The following is an 18,397-nucleotide window of genomic DNA, read 5'->3' on the forward strand; positions in this document are numbered from 1 at the left end:
TCTGTACACACCCAGGAAGAGGAGGAGCGTCTGGGCTGAGCTTTGCAGGCTAGGCTTTTGCTAAGCTCCTGGGAAGGGAGGTTTTTTTTCCTGCAAGGACTTTCCATCTGCCCCCTTCCCAGGAAAGAGGACTCTCCCTGGGACTGAGCGCCGGGGCTGTGCCCCTGGCTCCCACCCCCCGGCAAGCCAGCTGGGGGTGGGGGACCTCATCCACCACCAGGAGGCCCAAGGCACAGCAAGCCAGTCCCAGGATGGGGAAAAAGCGGACCCCAGGGGGCCGCAAGGCTCCAGGGTCCGGGACCCCTGAAGTGAAGGCTGTGGTGGGCCCTTCCCCCGGAGGTGCAGCAGCCGGCAGAGGTGAGGCGGGGCCCCCCCTTAACATCAGGGGCTCCAAGGTTGCGGGAGAGCCGGCTACCACCTACGCGTCCCGCATCCATGCCCACCTCTCCGAGTACGAGGAGGCCGGCAAGCAGCTCAGGAGACTCCGGGGGGAGTTGGAGGGAGCCCGGGTTATCAGTAAAAACAAGCTCCCTGCCTCAAAGAGAGCAGAGGTCGCCGCCACAGTCAAGCAGCTGAAAGGGGAGATTCGGGCCCTGGAGGACCGGCGAAGTACCATCATGGCCGGCAGCGGCCCCTTCCAGGAGAAGCTGCAGAATGAGGACCGGTTCAGGGCCATGGCCGGTGGGTCTCCTGGGGGGGTCAGGAGTCCCCATCCAGGTGGAGGAAAGCGAGGAGGAGGAAGAGCAAGATGGCGCCCACACCACACCCGGGCCACCTCCACCTGAAGACCTGGCGGACACCAGCGTGAGTCAGGTAACATGCAGCGGGATAGCCCCCGAGCAGGTGGCCCTCCCGCTGGACTCCAGTAATGCGGAAGCGAGGGGGAGGATGGAGGGAGCGGGAGTAGTTCTGAGGGGGGCTGCCTTATCCTTAAACAAGTACAGCAGACGGAATCCCCAGCACGGTTTGGCACGCTGTTGTTTGGGTATGAAGTCTGCCCGGAGGATATGGCAACCGGGAAGAGGAGAAACAGGCGTAAGGCCTCTGGCGTGGAGGAACAACTGGTTTTTGCTCCTCTTCCCGGGGCCCCTCTGTCCCGCTGTGTGGAACCCGCTACCCACCCCGGCTCGGGCCCTGTGGTGGGTCCGCAGCGAGGGAGCGGGGAGAGAGATGACTGTTGTGACCTGACTGTCGCATCTGGTGACAGTTCAGACCAGGGCAGTGACATGGTGGTCGGTGCTGGTTGTGGTGTTGGTGGTGGTGTCCGGGCTCAGCCCTCGGTGGCAGGGGGGGCTGGCCTGGCACCAGGTAAAGTTGGTACAGCCAGGGCCGCACCTCCGGCGGCGAGTGCTGGGGCTTCTGGCCCCCCCCCACGTACGGATCCGCTAAGTCTGGATCGCTAGTGGGGGTCCAGAAGCCTAGGAAGGGCGAACAGAACATCAAGCAGCAGCTGAGGCGGTGCAAAGTGCTGGTCGCTCCCATGTCGGCGCCTGTGGTGAGAGCTGGGTCTTCGGCACGTTGACCCAAAAAGGGGTCCGTGCAGGGGGCTCCGCCGCCGCTGGGCGATGAGGGGGAGTGGCCGGCCTTGCCTGTCTCAAGTGGTGGGCATAGGGTGGCGGCGGTGGTCCGTGAGGGGGCGTGGCCTCCCCGAGTGTTGCCCGGCCTGCAAAGGCTGCGGCGTGCGGGGGGGCATGTCCTCCTCGGCCGTCTTCCCACCCGCTGCGTCTGCGTCACCCGGGGGGCGTGGCCTCGCAAGGGGTCGCTGCTCTGCCCGTGGTGGCTGTGACTGGCGGGGGGGCGTGGCCTCGGCGGTCACGGCTCCGCCCGCTGTTCTCGCGTCACCAAGGGGGGCCGTGGCCTCGCAAGGGGCCGCTGCTCTGCCTGGGGTGGCTGCGACCGGCGGGGGGCATGGCCACGGCGCGCCCACTGCCCTCTGTCCCACCCACCCTTCCAAGTAATGATGTGCTGCCCCCAAAAGCTGGCAGGGAGTTGTCGGGGTCCCCGGCCCACCTACCTTCATCTGAGGGTGCGGGGACTCTGGCGCTCCCTGGCAAGCCGGCGGCGGGGGTGAAGAAAAGTGCAGGGCAGGGAGCGGTGCTAGTGGCCGTCCCTGCCCAGAGCAAGGAAAACTCAATAAAAGAAAAAAAATGGAGCTGAAACCAGGAGCTGCTGTTGCTCCTAGGCCCAGCCAGGGCAGAGTGCATGATGTCATCAGCACTGAGGCTTTTAAAGGGGCAGCGGCGCTCCTGGACAGGAGCTGGAGTAGCTCCCAGCAAGAGAGCTCAGGGCCCCCAGCAGGCAAAGAGAGGAACTGCACTGGTTCAGGAAATGTAAATAATGTAAAAAATGTAAATAATGTTGCTATGAACACCAATTGTGCGAGTGAGAGTGAGTACAAAAGCGGAGTGGACATATTTGAGGAGATGTTTGCTGAAGTGAATGGTGATATGAGTGACATGGATGAGGGAGTGAGTGCTACTGTGAATGTGGGTGAGTGTGCTGGAGTGAATGCTGGGGTGAATGTAAATAATAAAAGAGTGAATGGGAGAGTGACTGGGAGGACGAATGAGGGTGCTGGCACAAGTGGTGGTAGTGGTGGGAGGGCTGGCCCGTCTGCCCCTCCGGCCGCGAGACCTCAAAGCAATTATGCGGGGGCTGCGGCTGGGGGTCAGGGTGGTCCTGGGGGGGTCTCCTCGCCTCCGGGCTCCAGGGACGGCGTTTCGCACCGCCGTTTCCTGGAGGCTCTCAAAAGGGGAGAAAGGTCGATAGTGGTAGAGGGGAGGACAGTGGACTTGTCTTTCTGGATAGAGAGACACGGCCTTGCCGCCTTCCAAAATCAAAGGGAGGGAGGGACTGTTTGGTCTCTCCCCACAGCCGGGCAGGGGCCGCCAAGAAGGAATGTGTCATGATCCAGTGTTGGATCTGGCGGTATTAAATGCATTAAGTGAACTATTTTTCCTTTGGTTCCAAAGTGTGTCGTGATAGCCCCCGGTGGCCATTAGAATTATCACACGTGGTGTCGTTCATTCTAAGTTGCCCGGTGGTGGGGAATGGTATCACACCTTAGGTTTAGGTTAATGTTCACTTAATTATGGATCAGGTGTGACACCCTATAAAGGTGTGCTCAGGGGATGCAATCATTGTTGGTGATAGTTGTTCATTTGCAACCAACCTTGGTGGTGGAAGGAGCTGAAGAGAGTGCTCAGCTCAATCTGAATCCTGGTGTGGAAGGAGTCACAGAAGGGAGTTCTTGGCAGCTATTCAGGAGGAAGGCTGCAGTCGGTCGCTGGACTCTGTGCTGGAGCTTTAGCACAGAGAGAGCTAAGTTTTCTGTTTCCCCTGTTTGTGACTTTCCTTATGTGTGTTCTAGTGCAGTGGTGGGATTAGTCTCCGCACCGACCTATTCCCTAGTGAGGGTTTAGGTTTAGGGTGAGCTAGGGTATTGAGGCACGCGTGCGGCGACAGGCGAGGAGCCTGTATAGGGAATGTTAGGAGTGTAGGGACTCTGGCTCAGGGGAGCTTAGGAGGTCTCCACGTCCCCCATTCCCTATCGCAGGGCCCACCACTGTAATTGTTCCCTGTGTTTACCCTTATTCTTTAAATTCGCCAGCTGGAGGCGGGGTATCCAGTTTTACGTGTATTTCTTAAATTCGCCAGCTGGAGGCGGTGTATCCGGCTGCACGTCCCATTATTGTTTAAATTCGCCCTGCTGGAGGCGCTGTATCCAGGATCACGTGTGTCATAAATTCGCCCTGCTGGAGGCGCTGTGTCCAGTCACACGTGATCATTACAGAATGTGGTCCGTCTTAGGTGGGGGGGCAGTGAAGCCTCTCACCTAGGAGCAAGGTGGTGGAGCTCCTCCATAGGATGGGCTTCGGGGCGAATGACATCTTTGCCCTGATACATCCTTCGGCATCCCGCTTCTTTGACGTCAGCTTCGTGCGGCCAGAGGGGCTTGAGCTCTTCTGGTCGAATTACGAGCTGGTGCGAGAAGAGCCCGGATGGCGAGACTTCGTGGCTCAAGCGGTGTCTCGCCAAAATTCCGTCAAGCCAGTGACCGTGGTTACATGTAACGAGTCACTCGCAGGCGTGGACATCATGACGTGGCTTTCCCGTTACGGGGAGGTCACCGAGGTCCCAAAAAAGAACAGGGACGAATTCGGCATCTGGTCGGGGGGCTGGACCTTTATGGTTAAATTGAAGGTTTCCGGCGGCACGGTCACCCACATCTCTTCCTCGGCGTTCCTGGGAAGGGACAGGATCCTGGTCTTCTACCAGGGGCAACCGAAGGTCTGCCACAAGTGCGGCGACCCCACCCACTTCAGCGCCAACTGCAAGGTGCAGAAGTGCGCGTTGTGTGGTGGGGTAGGTCACCTGGCCGCCTTGTGTAAGGATATTCGGTGCCACCTGTGTGGTGACCTAGGTCACCCTCTCAGCCGCTGCCCTCGCTCTTTCTCTAATGCCGCCGCAGGCCCGGTGGGGGGAGACCGTGGGGGGGCAACCCCCGGTGGCGCTTCTTCTGCTGTGACAGGTGGGGGCAGAGGAGGAAGGGCTGAGGGGCCAGTGAGGAAGGGCAATGCTGCAAGGGGCCCCGCGTACCAGCGGAGGCAGGAAAAGCGTCAGGGAAGTAGGGGACAGGTGGAGCCTCGGGCAACCGGGGTGATGCCTGCTCCTCCCTCCAGGCCCACGGCCAAAGCCTCTGAGGCCCTGGGAGAGAGAGCGGTGAGTGAGGAGATCAGGAGGATGGAGAGAGAGGAGAAAGCGGCTGACTCAAACGACACCTCTCGTTATGAAAGTGTCGACGAGGATGTCAGAGAGCAGCCTACAGCATCAGGTGGCAAAACCAGGCGTGCCAAGCGCAAAACGGGGGGGGGAAGAAGGCTGACAAGCCTTCAAAGTCTCCCCCGCCCCCGACCACCAGGGTGCACACGGAAGGGCCCGCTGACCCCCCCCTCTGATTAGACTCTCCAACCGGTTCAGCGCCCTCGGAGGTTCAGATGATGAGCCGCCAGACGAGGGTGCTGGGCCGGGGGCAACACCGGAGGGTCCTTCAGGGGATGGTGGAGTCCGTCCCTCAGGGGGCACTGTTCCTCCTGAGGGGGGGACAGACCTGGAACCCGGGGGCGAGGACACCGGGGGGGTGGGATGGACACGTCGGAAGCTTCCCTGAAAAGGAAGGTGTCTGACCCCTCCCCAGGTGGAGGTGATAGCGGGGCAGGGAAGAAACTGGCCATCCAACTCTATCACCCATGATGGCTGAACTCGCCCCGTTGACGCTGGCGTCCATTAATGTCGCCAGCATTAAGTCAGATGCGGCTCGCTTCACGGCCTTTGATTTTTTTTCTCCCGGATTGAGGCAGAAATTTTACTCTTGCAAGAGACCAGACTAACAGACATGGGGGCCATCTATAAAGCACGGAGGGAGTGGAGGTGCGGGCCCTCATACTGGTCTCTTGCGGCCGAGCCGTATAGCGGGGTGGCAGTCCTTTTTAAGACTGCAGCTGTTGAATGCCGACGGGTTACTGAGTTGGAAATGGGGAGGTGCCTGATCCTAGATGTCTTCATGAGGGGACATGAGCTCCGGCTCATCAACATCTACGGCCCACAATCCAAGTGGGACCGCAAATGTCTCTTCCTGAGGATCAAGTCCTTTCTTTTTACGAGCCAGCAGGTGGTCTTCGGTGGGGACTTTAACACCATTACGAGGTCCCGTGACCGGGGGGGTCCCGGAGATCGCCTGGCTTATGGTAGCGTCGCGTTGAATAGCCAGTGAAGCTCGCCTGGTGGATGTCCACATCCGGCACACCCCAGGTCACGGAGGTTTCACCTACCATAGGGGTAGCAGTAGGTCTAGAATAGACAGGTTTTTTTTGAAGGAGGACACCATCTTTTCTGCTGTGTCCGCCGTTGAGGTGGAGTTCTCCGATCACTGTCTAATTTTGTTTTCTCTGAATGTTGCAGAGACTCATCGGATGGGAAGAGGGCTGTGGAAGCTCAATTCGTCCCTGCTGGAAGAAGCGGAGGTGAGACAATCCTTCGAGGATTTTCTTCAGAGCCAGGTACCGCTGTTGGATCTCTGTAGTAGTAAGTCAGAGTGGTGGGAGATCTTCAAAAAGCGGGTGGCGGGGTTCTTCCGTCAGCTCTCGAGCCTCAGGAGTCTGAACAGGCACCGCTTGTACCAGGCCCTGGGGAGGAAACTCGAACAGCTTGTCTCGACTGGAGGTGACCGTGAGGAAATCTCCAGAGTGAAATCTTTGCTCAAGAGGTGTCAGTATGATAGACACACATCTTTAGTTTTTGAGAGGGACTTCGGGAAGTACCGCTCCCCCGACCCTTACAGAAACTGTAAGATGTCAGTGAATTGTAAGATGGTGACAGGACTGATCGACAGTACGGGGTCCCTGAACAGATCCAAATCAGGGATCCTGGAGGTGGTCAGATCCTTCTACGCACACCTCTTGGAAAAGAAGGATCTGGATCGGGACAGGATGTCGGCTTTCCTGGCTGAAACCATCCCTGAGCCAGGGGGTGATCCCTCTCTTGGTGTTTTGGCAGAAGAAATCAGGGAAGAGGAAGTGAGACTGGCCATTGATGGGCTTCGGCCCAAGAAATCGCCAGGTCCGGATGGCTTAACATCCGAGTTCTATAGGACTTTTAGGGACTCCTTGGTCCCCCTCTTGACAGGGGTATTTAATGAGTGTCTCTCCTCGGGCACTCTTCCCGACTCAATGAGGAAGTCAGCCCTCATTATTCTGTCAAAGGGTAAGGATCCGTCCCATATCGAGACTTGGCATCCCATAGCGCTTCTCGATACGGACCAAAAGGTTCTGGCCAAGGTGCTGTTTAATCGGCTGGTGAAGTTTGCACCCCGGCTCCTTTCAGGGGCGCAGCATTGCTCTGTTCCAGGCCGCAGTACTTTTAGTGCTGTGCTCGGTGTCCGAGAGGCAGTGGAGCAGGGTAGGGCAGGTCACTGGAAGGGGTACTTGCTGTCATTAGATCAAGCGAAGGCCTTTGACCGGGTCAACCACGAGTACCTCTGGTCCGTCCTTTTGAGGTATGGTCTTCCTGGGAGGTTTGTAAAATGGTTAGAGATCTTGTACCAAGGGGCTGAGACTTTTCCGCTGGTGAACGGTTGGTCAGGTCGCCCTTTTGAGGTGGGTTCTGGGGTCCGTCAGGGCTGTCCGCTGAGCCTGCTTTTATACGCGTTCGCGATCGATCCCTTCCTAAGGAGGGTAGATCATGGACCGTTGGCGGGAGTCGGGATGGACCAGGCGGGCTCTGGGTCCTCTCTGAGGGTGGAGGCGTACGCCGATGATGTTTCCCTTTTCGTGTCCTCGAGAGGGGAGGCGGATTGGGTCATGTCGGAGGTAGTGCGCTACTCGGAGGCATCCGGGTCCATGATCAACCGGGATAAGTGTGAAAGTCTCTGGCTGGGACGGGGAGATCCCAGGTTTGATCTCCCGGACACCCTTCCAGGGCCCCAGACCACCGCCAAAATTCTAGGCATCGAATTTGGCCCCGGGGATTACCCCCAGCAAAATTGGGAGGGCAGACTTAAGATCGCCGCCCAAAAGGTGGACCAATGGAAGGGTTGGTCTTTAACCTTGAGGGAAAGGGTTGCCCTGGCTAAAGGCTTTTTGCTACCTTTATTGATATACCTGGGCAGTGTGTGCATCTTGCCGGAACCTCTCTGGACACGGGTCTATAGCCTGTTCTTCCAATTGTTATGGGGGAATAGGCTTAACCTAATCAAGAGGGAGGTTACATACCGTATGAGGAGATTAGGCGGGTTGAGTATGGTCAACCCGGTGGTGTTTCTAGTAAACACCTTTCTTAAGACTAACATATCCAACCTCTGGCTAGAGAGGGCTCCTCCGTGGGTAGTCTCCTGCAAGGGTTGGCTTTGGCCTTTCTTCCAGGAATGGGAGACAGGAGGGCAGGTGAAGGACCTACGCACACCTCATGGGCATCTCCCGGCTTACGCTACCCCGGTTCTGAAGGTGATCCGCCGGTGGGGTCTGGGAATGTGGGAAATCAAGACCATGTCGAGGCAATGCCTTGACAGGAGGGTCCTGTTGACCCATTTCCAGAAGCCCCTGGCCCTTAAGGATTGCCCAGGCCGGGATCTGGAGGTCGGGCTGGGGCTTTTAAATTCTAAGCGGATCCCCATGAAGTTTTGGGACTTGACCTGGCGTTGCTTCCACGGGAGGCTGTATGTAAAGGATAACTTGAAGTGCAGGAAATCCGATGATCGGGGTTGTCCCCGTGAGGAATGTGGCGACGTGCTGGAAAGCATGGAGCACTTCCTGCTTCATTGTCCCTTTAATGCAGAGGTTTACAACAGGGTGGGTGCTTCCATACGTTGGCCGCGGCTGGCGTCCCTCTCCTACGCTGAGTGGGCCTATGGAGCGTTCAGATTCCTGGGTGGCCGGGACCCGTGCACTTTATTCCTAGTCAGTGTAGTGGTTAGGTTCTACACTTGGAATGCACGGTGCCTAGTTTCGACGCGGAAAAAAACCCTCCCAAGGGATGAGGTGGTAGGAAACATCTTGGGTGACCTGGTGAAGGTCCGTTCTTTGGAGTTCGAAAGGTTGGGTGTGAGGAAGGCCTCTTGGCTTTGGAGAGGCCTCTCCTTTTAAAAACGCACTCAAGGGAGAGCTAGCTCCGTGTGAATGAGGGTAGGGATAGCATAAGTTTCACTGGGTGTGTTAGGGACAGCAGTAGGGACAGGCACTGAGGGACAGATAGAGAGTTAGTTATGATAAGTTAGGTAGAGTAGGGGCAGGTATGGACAGATAGGGACAGTTTCTTTAGGGACAGAAGTAGGGACAGTCTTAGTTGTTGAGGGACAGGGTGAATGTGTTAGTGAGGGATGGGGCCTCCAGAACTACTTTCCTGGTGTTGGGCTGGTGCATGTCACTTTAGCTTTTTGTTTTGGAAGCATGAAATTTAATGGATATTGGGCTTGCAGGCACCAAACTTGGGCCTGTGGCAAGGTTTTTGGAAATGTGGTTAATACTGATTGTTTGGGTAATATTATCGCTGGTTATATAAGCAGGTCGTATCTTAGGTGCATTACAAGTGTAGTATGTTCTTTTTGTGTATGTGCATATGTAGTATTGTATGTATGTTGTTAGGATGGTGCTTTTAAAATGTATATATTATAGTTAGGAAAGGGGGAAGGGGTACAGTCAGGTTGGGTGGGGGTTTCTTGCGGGGGGGAGGGGGGAAGTTTGGACCCTGGAAAGGACCCTGAGAAATCAAGGGCCGAAGATGAGAAGGAAGATGGCCTGGGAACTACACCAAGGACCATGTGAAATATAGGAAACGTAGAGACGGGCCATAAACTTTCTTGGACCCTGAAGTGCTGTATTTTTTTCTGAGGCCATAAACTTTCATGGACCTAGGTGTGGAAAAGGCTACGAACTTGTGGACCTGTGGTGTGGGTGGTGGAAAGGGAGGAAAAAAAAATTAAATTAAAAAATAAATAATAAAAAAAAGATATAAAAAAAAAAAAAAAAAAAAAAAAAAGGGGGGGGTTTCTTGCTGTGTTGAGGGGAAGTAGTTGAGGGTCTGCCAAGATGGCTGTCTTTTTTTCTGTTTAAGGCAGTGGGCCAGGAAAAGTGTTTACTTTCCTGCTTTAAATCCTGTATATAGGAATGAACGGGTACAGGGTTGAATGTGAAGGAATGGATTTTTGTTTGTTTTTTGTTTTTTTTTTTAGGAGGTTCCTGCTGGGGGTCCCTCAGGCTGCAAAGCCTGGAGACGCTGCACTATGTTCTTCAGAGACGGACTGTCGTAAGCTAGCATATTTGCACAAGTTTTTGTATGTCGGTGTGGTTTATTTTAGTTCATGTATCGTGGTTTTTGATTTCTGGAATGTTGTTTTTGTCTGTCTTATGTATTATGTTTTGATATTTTTATAATAAAAGAGATACAGGATGTAACTCAGGATCAGTAATGTATGTACACAGTGACTGCACCAGCAGAATAGTGAGTGCAGCTCTGGGGTATAATACAGGATGTAACTCAGGATCAGTAATGTATGTACACAGTGACTGCACCAGCAGAATAGTGAGTGCAGCTCTGGGGTATAATACAGAATGTAACTTAGGATCAGTAATGTATGTACACAGTGACTGCACCAGCAGAATAGTGAGTGCAGCTCTGGGGTATAATACAGGATGTAACTCAGGATCAGTAATGTATGTGCACAGTGACTGCACCAGCAGAATAGTGAGTGCAGCTCTGGAAGTTTAATACAGGATGTAACTCAGGATCAGTAATGTACAGTTGTGGCCAAAAGTATTGACACCCCTGCAATTCTGTCAGATAATACTCAGTTTCTTCCTGAAAATGATTGCAAACACAAATTGTTTGTTATTATCTTCATTTAATTTGTCTTAAATGAAAAAGCACAAAAAGAATTGTCCTAAAGCCAAATTGGATATAATTCCACACCAAACATAAAAATGAGGGTGGACAAAAGTATTGGCACTGTTCGAAAAATCATGTGATGCTTCTCTAATTTGTGTAATTAACAGCACCTGTAACTTACCTGTGGCACCTAACAGGTGTTGGCAATAACTAAATCACACTTGCAGCCAGTTGACATGGATTAAAGTTGACTCAACCTCTGTCCTGTGTCCTTGTGTGTACCACATTGAGCATGGAGAAAAGAAAGAAGACCAAAGAACTGTCTGAGGACTTGAGAAACCAAATTGTGAGGAAGCATGAGCAATCTCAAGGCTACAAGTCCATCTCCAAAGACCTGAATGTTCCTGTGTCTACCGGGCGCAGTGTCATCAAGAAGTTTAAAGCCCATGGCACTGTGGCTAACCTCCCTAGATGTGGACGGAAAAGAAAAATTGACCAGAGATTTCAACGCAAGATTGTGCGGATGTTGGATAAAGAACCTCGACTAAGGGTACCGTTACACTTAGCGATGCACCAGCGATCCCGACAACGATATGGATCGCTGGTGCATCGCTAAGTGGTCGCTAGTGAGCTGCCACACAGGGAGATCTCACCAGCGACATAGCAGGGGTCGGGGGTCGTTACTTACCTGTCAGACGCGGCAATTCTGACGTCCTCCCGCCCGCGTCCACGCGTCGCTCCTCGGCGCCACAGGAAGCGCCCGACGAGAAATGATCCAGGACGTTCTCCCGCGACCAGCGATGAGCAGCGGGGTTGCCGGTCGGAGGTAAGTATCAGACATAGTGATATCGCTAGCAATATCGCTGCTACGTCACAAAATCGGTGACGTTACAGCGATATTGCTAGCGATATCGCTATGTGTAACGGGGGCTTAACATCCAAACAAATTCAAGCTGCCCTGCAGTCCGAGAGTACAACAGTGTCAACCCGTACTATCCATCGGCATCTGAATGAAAAGGGACTGTATGGTAGGAGAACCAGAAAGACCCCACTTCTTACCCAGAGACATAAAAAAGCCAGGCTGGAGTTTGCCAAAAGTTACCTGAAAAAGCCTAAAACGTTTTGGAAGAATGTTCTTTGGTCAGATGAGACAAAAGTAGAGCTTTTTGGGCAAAGGTTTCAACATAGAGTTTACAGGAGAAAAAAAGAGGCATTCAAAGAAAAGAACACGGTCCCTACAGTCAAACATGGCGGAGGTTCCCTGATGTTTTGGGGTTGCTTTGCTGCCTCTGGCACTGGACTGCTTGACCGTGTGCATGGCATTATGAAGTAAGAAGACTACCAACAAATTTTGCAGCATAATGTAGGGCCCAGTGTGTGAAAGCTGCGTCTCCCTCAGAGGTCTTGGGTCTTCCAGCAGGACAATGACCCAAAACACACTTCAAAAAGCACTAGAAAATGGTTTGAGAGAAAGCACTGGAGACTTTTAAGGTGGCCAGCAATGAGTCCAGACCTGAATCCCACAGAACACCTGTGGAGAGATCTAAGAATGGCAGTTTGGAGAAGGCACCCTTCAAATATCAGGGACCTGGAGCAGTTTACCAAAGAAGAATGGTCTAAAATTCCAGCAGAGCATTGTAAGAAACTCATTTATGGTTACCGGAAGCGGTTGGTCGCAGTTATTTTGGCTAAAGGTTGTGCAACCAAGTATTAGGCTGAGGGTGCCAATACTTTTGTCTGGCCCATTCTTGGAGTTTTGTGTGAAATGATCAATGTTTTGCTTTTTGCTTCATTCTCTTTTGTGTTTTTTTCATTTAAGACAAATTAAATGAAGATAATAATACCAAAGAATTTGTGTTTGTAATCATTTTCAGGAAGAAACTGAGTATTATCTGACAGAATTGCAGGGGTGTCAATACTTTTGGCGACAACTGTATGTACACAGTGACTCCACCAGCAGAATAGTGAGGAGTGCAGCTCTGGAGTATATAATACAGGATGTAACTCAGGATCAGTAATGTAATGTATGTACACAGTGACTGCACCAGCAGAATAGTGAGTGCAGCTCTGGAGTATAATACAGGATGTAACTCAGGATCAGTAATGTATGTACACATTGACTGCACCAGCAGAATAGTGAGTGCAGCTCTGGAGTATATAATACAGGATGTAACTCAGGATCAGTAATGTAATGTATGTACACAGTGACTGCACCAGCAGAGTAGTGAGTGCAACTCTGGAGTATATTATACAGGATGTAACTCAGGATCAGTAATGTAATGTATGTATACAGTGACTGCACCAGCAGAATAGTGAGTGCATCTCTGGGGTATAATACAGGATTGCAATGTAATGTCTGCAAAGTATGATGTTTACTGTTGGAACCTTCCAGAATCTCCCCTTTCCTTCTGAGTTACATTGTACATTGTAAGCTTGTAGCAGTCCCTTTTCAGCTCTGCCAGCATCTGAAACCTGAGATCGAGCATTTCCTCTTGAAGTCTCCCCCCCTCCTTGGCCATGCCAGGACAGGAAGTTCTTTGTCTCTAGACATGTGCTGGGATCAATATGACAAGTATTAAAACAAGTCATATTGCAAAAACCATACACAGCATGGATATAACAATCATATTTCTGTGATCTGCACGGACCCGGCTTCGCTACGGTGCCTCTTGCGTAGTTCTAGGACCTCCAGAGATATGGGCTGCTCCCAAATGGAATGTCGTAATTATGGCATGTTGGTGTTGATTCATTCGATTCGATGAGCTACAACCCATGATACCATATATGTGTTTGTGCGGGCTCCCCTCGCTAAGATATGATCCTCATAAGTTTTGTAGCCAAATCATAGCTTAGAGAGAGGGAGGTGGGACCTTCCCAGACCACCCATTCCGTGAGGTCACAGACCCAAAAGGATAAGGGATTCCCTCCCAAAACTCAGTCAGTTTGGAGCTGAGTTTTGGTGCTGAACAGACCTACTCTCATGTCTTGGGACGTCTGGCCCCTTCCCCCCCAGCCACATGGGATGCCTAAAGATTCATAAGCAACCGTGAGTGTACTTTCTGTTTTCATCCACTTTTGTTTTATACTTGTATCTGTACATATTTTATGTCTCAACTTTATAGCAACTTTTATCTGTATAATCACTGCCCACATTTTGGGAATAAATCATAAAATTATCAGTTTGTCTCCAAGCTTTAAGAAACGAACTATACGCCTTGTTTAGATAATCGCTACTAATTTGTGGGGTTTGCCACGGACCCTCGTAATTTAACTGTGAATTAAGAAAAGCGTGGATTGTGGCAGCGTGGTGTGTGCGATTGATTAGGCTAGTTGGCAGGACAGAAGGGTCTGATATTGCTAAAGGGGGGCTGCGGCCACAGCATTGATAATTCCCTTACTGCGGTAGCCTAATTGTCCGTGCACAGCAAGCAGCCCGTGCGGTGACTAATTATCCTAGGTGCAGTTCCCTGACTGACCTGAGGGTAAGGGGGGCGCCGGAGAGCTGCGAGTTCTAAAATGGAACTGAGAAAGTGGGATATACATAAATCCCCGCAGTTCTTGGAAGGTTGTTAGCAGTGGTGGGGCATCCAAAATACCCCCCTGCAATAAATTGTTAGAGCAAGGATAGCTTGCTGCATTTTTTGTCACATAGTGCCAGTAGTGGGATAACTAAGATAAGTCCCCACTGTGCCGGTGATAGCCGTGTGCCGGCAGTGTGTCGCATCCCTCCGTCCGCAGATACACCCGTGTCAGTGGTGGGATTGTGACAGCGGGACCCCCGTTCGTCACATATTGGTGGCAGCGGTGGGCTGTTCACCACATATTGGTGTCAGAGCAGTGGGATAATCCTAGAGCATTAGTGATTTGGTTTGAGCAATCATTCCTCTCACTAAAGACCTACACGGTTCCTGCGGGAATCCTGCATCATAGGTTTTGGAGAACAGACTCAGTGGTTACTAGTTCTGAGACATTTTTGTGTACTGCGATAAAACACTCTGGGATCGCCTTTGCTGGGGTCAAAGGTCACGTGCGTTCAGCATGAAACTCAGGCGCAGAGCTGGGATTCGGGTATAACTGACATTGGGTCAGGTTTATTCAAGGTGAAAGCAATGCAAAAAGGAAATAAAACAAATCCTTGCCTGTCCGGCACTAACTAAACAATTGCCAACCTAACTACCAACTGGCGGGCTTCTCCCGTCCAGCCAAACCACAGTTGCAGTGGGCACTGCTTTCACTCACGTGTGTCTCTCACACAGACAGGCTCTCTGTGTTCCCAGGCTGAGACACTCACACAACCACATGGCATCCTTTTATATCCACCTCCCATTATTCATTAGCAAGCAAGTGCGATACTGACCAGACTAGGCCACATAGGAAAGGAATCTGGGCGAGATATACCTGCCCTCATCCACTATTCCCACATGATTCTCACAGTACATACAAGTATCCCCCCCCCTTTCTCTCTGTTTTTCTTTTCTATTTTTTATTTGGCAACCATGGCTACAATGGGAGCAGAGTGGTATAAGCAGCATAACAAGGCATCTCTTATTGCCCTCTGCGGGGTGTGGCGGATCGACACCACAAACAAAAACAAAGCCCAACTGATCGTGACTCTGGTGCAACGGGAAAAAGACCAGAGCCCAGCGGGCGCAGCAGTTGGCCCAAGTGACTATGGGGCTACAGCAGAGGCTCCACTCATGAGCGCTGGCCCCACATTCAACCAGAGCACGCTGGACCCCTACCTGCAAGCGGCCTTGGACGAATTCCCTGCCGAAGACCGTGATGGGCGTCTGACGCTGATCCAGCAAGCTCGGGAGAGAGTGGAGCAGCGGGCCGAGCGGGAGAGAGCGGAGCAGCGAGCCGAACGTGAGCGCCAAGCTGAGGCTGAGAGAGCCGAATGTGAGGGCCAAGCAGAAGCTCAGAGGGACCATGAGCTGGAGATGCTCCAGCGGTGGTGAAATGCCCCCACAACCCGAAGCAGTGAGCCCAGCAGCGTCCAGACTCCTAAACCCCGGCCAGAGCATTTTCCCGTGATGGAAAAGGACGGGGACTTGGACACGTTTCTGCGAGCCTTTGAGAAAGCCTGCAGACAGTACCAGCTGCCTACTGACCAATGGGCCAGGTACTTGACCCCAGGGCTAAAAGGCAAAGCCGTGGAGGCGTTTGCTTCTCTTCCGCAAGCGCATGATGATGACTATGATGCCATCAAGCAGGCCCTGATCGCCAAATACCGGCTGACAAACTGAGGTATACCGAAAGAAGTTCCGGCACCTCCAACGTGGCCCACATGATAGCTACAGTGATGTGGTGCAAGGACTCAGGACCCACTTTGACCAGTGGATCCATGGACTGTCCGTTGATTCCTTTGAGCAGCTACGGGACCTGATGATCAAAGACCAGTTCCTGCACCTCTGTCCAGCTGAGGTCCGACAGTTCATCCTGGACCGTGAACCACCGAATGCGGACAAAGCGGCTCAGATCGCCGACAACTATGAGGCCAACCGGAAGCCAGAGACGCGGAGGCCAGTCACCACCAGCTGGAGAGGGGGTAAGCCTGCAACCAACCCCAGTGCCCCAGCTAGCCGTCCCTCTGGAGGCCCTGTCCCTGTTGCCAACACCAGGCCTACTACTGACAGTCGCCTGTGTTTCACCTGCAATCGGAGTGGTCACTTCCGTTCCTCCTGTCCGGAAAAGCCGTAGAATCCCCCAGCCAAGGCCTCTGGGCCCAACACCTCTGTTCTTTTGGTGGGAGGTGTGGTTGGGAGGATTGACGACAACGTTCAACCTGTTCAGGTGGGGGCCCGTCTTGCTACAGGCCTCAAGGACACCGGGGCTGAACGAACCCTCATCCGTCCTGGACTGGTGGCCCCTGAAGAGTTTGAGGGGGAAACCCTGACTGTCACCGGGATCGGGGGTACCCGCTGTCCCTTGCCAGTGGCCCGGGTATTCCTTGATTGGGGTGCTGGGAGTGGGTTGAGGGAAGTGGGAGTGTCTGAAAACCTGCCCACTGATGTTTTATTGGGGACTGACTTGGGGAGGATGGTTACATACTACGTCCCTGACACCCCTCTCCAACCTGATAATACGGGTAACGTTAACCCTGGTAATGATGATGATGTTGATGATGAGAAACTAAATGTGTTACCTGCTAATGCCTTGATCAGTAATGATGCAATTAACCACCATTCTTTCCCCAGGAATGATGCTGATGTTGATGTGAATGAACCAAAGCAATCTGATAACCATTCTTTTCCTAGGAATGATGATGATGTATCTGTGCCGACTGAACATGTTAACCATTTCTTTGAAACGGTAGATGTGTCCACAGGTACCGAAGTGCTCAGCCCCGTCACTCTGCAGAGTGAGATGGCTGAGGAACCCCTGGCAGGAGCAAGCAACGGTGCTCAGGGAAATGGGGAAGTGCATGGGGACCATGAGGAAGGTAATGCCATGCAGCTGCCAGTGCCACCAAGGAAGGTAACTGGCCCATAAGTAGCACTGCTCCTGAAGTGTTGGGGGTGGATGGGGAGGTAGAGCCCATGGCAGCGCCGATTGGTGGGTCTGTAGAAATCCCCAGGGAGACAGTATACGTAGCAGCTGTCACACGCAGTCAGAGTGCCCAGACCCTCTTCTGCTACAGGAGAGACTGAACCAGAGGTGAACCCAGAGCCGGTTCCAGAGGGTCCCAGTAAGGAAGGGTCCCTGACGTCACTTCTGGCAGCCTCCAGCAAGGAGTTCCAGGCTGCTCTGCACTCAGATGCAAGCCTGGAGAAATTGAGACACCTTGCCGAGACGCTCACCTCCGAGCCTGATAAGGAGAGGGTGTTCTGAGAACGAGGAAGGTTGTACTGGGAGACAGTACCCAGAGATTCCCAAAAGGAGTGGTTGAGGGAAAGACAGCTAGTCGTTCCCCTACAGTTCAGAACTGAGTTGTTGCGGATTGCCCATGAGATTCCACTCGCTGGACACTTGGGGATCAGCAAAACAAAGGCACGGCTGTCTCAAAACTTCTATTGGTCTAAGATGGGACAGATGTCACGACCTACTGCCGCTCCTGTAACACCTGTCAAAAAGTGGGTAAGGCGGGGCCTGCTCATAAGGCTCCGCTTATTCCTTTGCCGGTAATAGAGGAGCCTTTCCAGAGAATCGCGGTGGACATTGTAGGCCCGCTGGCCGTCCCCAGCAGCTCTGGACAGCGATACATTCTCACCGTGGTAGACTACGCTACCCGGTACCCAGAGGCAGTAGCTCTGTCTTCAACCAGGGCAGATAAGGTGGCTGACGCACTGGTGACCATCTTTTCGAGGGTAGGATTTCCCAGGGAGATGTTTACCGATCAAGGGACCCAATTCATGTCTCGCCTAGTGGAGGCTCTTGGTGAGAAAATTCAGGTGAAGCCCCTGGTATCGAGTGCGTATCACCCACAGACTAATGGTTTGTGTGAACGCTTCAACGGTACCCTCAAGCAGATGCTCCGCATGCTGGTTGAGACCCAAGGGCGCGACTGGGAGCGGTACCTCCCACACCTGCTGTTTCCTTACAGAGAAGTTCCGCAGGCCTCGACCGGGTTCTCCCCATTCGAGCTCCTGTATGGCAGGCGAGTCCGGGGACCCCTTGGGTTGATAAGAGAATCCTGGGAAGATGAGCCAAACTCCACAGAAGTGTCCATCGTGGATTATGTCATGCGCTCCCGTGACAAGATGCAGACCTTGACGCAGTTGGTGCATGACAACATGGCTCAGGCTGACCAGAAGCACTGGTACGACCAGAACGCCCGGGAGCGGACCTACCAGGTGGGTCAAAAGGCGTGGGTGCAGGTCCCCCGGAACCAACAGATAAGCTTCAGGCAGCCTGGGAAGGCCCATACGTCGTCCACCAACAGCTCAACCCGGTCACCTACGTGGTCACGCTTGACCATGCTCGGGGTAGGCGCAAGGCCTTTCACGTCAATATGCTGAAGGCGCACCATGAACGTGAAGCTTGCGTCCTACCGGTCTGCAACCTGCCCGAGGATGGGGAG

At 53.0% G+C, this 18,397-nt stretch overlaps 1 long non-coding RNA gene across 2 annotated transcripts in view; it reads left to right on the forward strand.

Annotated features, from left to right (window-relative positions):
• Positions 1–437: 437 nt before the first annotated feature.
• LOC141082832 (uncharacterized) overlaps positions 438–18,397 on the forward strand; it is a 53,284-nt gene continuing 35,324 nt past the window's right edge. Inside the window, exon 1 of one of the 2 annotated variants that reach the window (XR_012230595.1) lies at positions 438–813. This is a non-coding gene — a long non-coding RNA (uncharacterized lncRNA). Of the gene's footprint in view, positions 814–5,946; positions 6,024–18,397 lie in introns of those variants that run through there. The other variant, XR_012230596.1, reaches the window with a different exon arrangement.

This window comes from Dendrobates tinctorius, unplaced genomic scaffold, assembly GCF_039654945.1.
Source record: "Dendrobates tinctorius isolate UK_male_01 unplaced genomic scaffold, ASM3965494v1 ptg000019l, whole genome shotgun sequence".
Lineage (NCBI taxonomy): Eukaryota > Metazoa > Chordata > Amphibia > Anura > Dendrobatidae > Dendrobates > Dendrobates tinctorius.